This window comes from Musa acuminata, chromosome BXJ3-7 (genome assembly GCF_036884655.1).
Source record: "Musa acuminata AAA Group cultivar baxijiao chromosome BXJ3-7, Cavendish_Baxijiao_AAA, whole genome shotgun sequence".
Classification (NCBI taxonomy): Eukaryota; Viridiplantae; Streptophyta; class Magnoliopsida; order Zingiberales; family Musaceae; genus Musa; species Musa acuminata.
The window spans coordinates 13,898,507-13,900,450 of record NC_088355.1 but is presented as its reverse complement, the minus strand read 5'-3'; positions in this window follow the sequence as shown (position 1 = coordinate 13,900,450).

Genomic DNA, 1,944 nt, shown 5'->3' with positions numbered 1-1,944 from the left:
GTAGACTTGTTTGTACCTTTTCCTTGCTCTGGCACGACCATAATATCGTCTTTCTTAAAGTGGAGCAGTAAGCGCGGTGTCTATTTTGCCTGAAATGGGTGAGCTACTACGCCACTCTCTTTCCAAATATATCTCGGACGAACGGGGACCGGAAAATAGATGATTGAGACAGCATTGGAGGAGAGATGGGCTGTGTGTGATCGGGAATCTAGTGTTAAATCTATAATAACTTATTAAAAAAAAAGGTCATTCATGGCCATAGTTGATGAAGATGAATCAGAGGCACGTTTTGGAGGAAATAATGTGAGTGAGGACCGATGGAGCCATAAGAGACAGACCGAATGAATGGAATCAACCACTACTCATACTTTAGAGCTTCATTACACGGAGAGCTAAGGTATTCGCATCGAAGATTAATGCCGTCGCCTAATTCTTTAATCAAATTGGATTGGCTCTAAATGGGCTATATATCTCTGTTCTCTATGCATCCTAGAGTCCTAAAAAGTGCTCCTTAAAAGGCATTATCTCTAATTGCTATGCTCATGATTCATATTATTTGTATTAGATTAGTTGCTTTTGATACCTTCTATTCAATAAAGAGTCTTCTATCACATTGTTGGGAAAAAACCTATAAAGCATAATATTCTTTTCCCTCTTTATGTATCGAAATGGGTTCCTCTAACTTGATATCTAAATAAAAATATCAACCAGTATAGTATAAACAATAGAGCAAAAAATCAATCATATAGTAAGACTAAATCTTTTAACGTGAAAAACCCAATGTGAGAAAAATCACAGGACCGTAGTCTACCTCAAACTTCCACTATCAATAATAATGATAACAGGTTTACATTAAATCTTCTCTAGAATAACTAGAAGATCATAATAACATTAAAAACATAGATCTTGGCTCTAGCATATCATCATATACGATGGATCTTCTCAAAAGAGAATTATAGGTCTCACAAAGTGGGTATAGTAAGAAAATATCTTAGAGAGGGTAAACTATAGATCAATACCATTAAGATTGTAGAGTTTGCTGCAAGGATTCTCCACATAAAATTTGGGCTAAAACTGACAACGTTTGACTATCAATCGTCAAGCAAAAAACTCAGAAACCTAATCTTTCTCTCTCCTTCTCTCTCTCTCTCTCTTCTTTTCTCTCTCTTTTTTGTCGTGTGCTACCGCCGTTCACTACACGCATTTGCTGTGCACGCTCGCTACTCTCTCACCTACACACTGCTATCTCCCCTGTTGTTCACTGCCCTATATCTCTCCTTTTAATTAATGATTCGAGCTCAATAGGCCCAATTGTCCAAGCCCACATATGGGCTGGACCCAACAATTCTCCCCCTCCAGTTCATATGGTGGGCTGTACTAAGCTCGCTCATTGCCTATATGCTTCAAGCTTCTTCTTAGGCAAATACTTTATTAACATATCTTATTCATTCTCATTCGTATGCACTTTTTCCAATTGTAATTCTTTCATCTCAAGCACATCACGAATCTAGTGATATCTCACATCAATATGCTTAGATCTAGAATAGTATATTGAATTCTTGAAGAGGTGAATAATACTTTGTCACAGTAAACAATATATCCTTCTTGTTTTAAACTCAATTCCTGTAAAAACTTTTTCATCCACAAAGCTTCCTTGCAAGATTCAATAATTGCTATGTATTCTACTTTTGTGATTGATAGAGCAATACATTTTTGTAACTTAGATTGCCAAGAGACTGCTCCTCCTACAAATGTCATCAAGAATCCTAAAGTGGACTTTTTGGAATCAGCATCACCTACCATGTCCGCATCTGTGCAACCTTCTAACACAGGTTCATCATTGCCAAAGCATAAACACAACCTGGAAGTACCTCTTAGATAGCTTAATATCCATTTCACTGCTACCCAATGTTCCTTTCCAGGATTTGAAAGAAATCGGCTAAT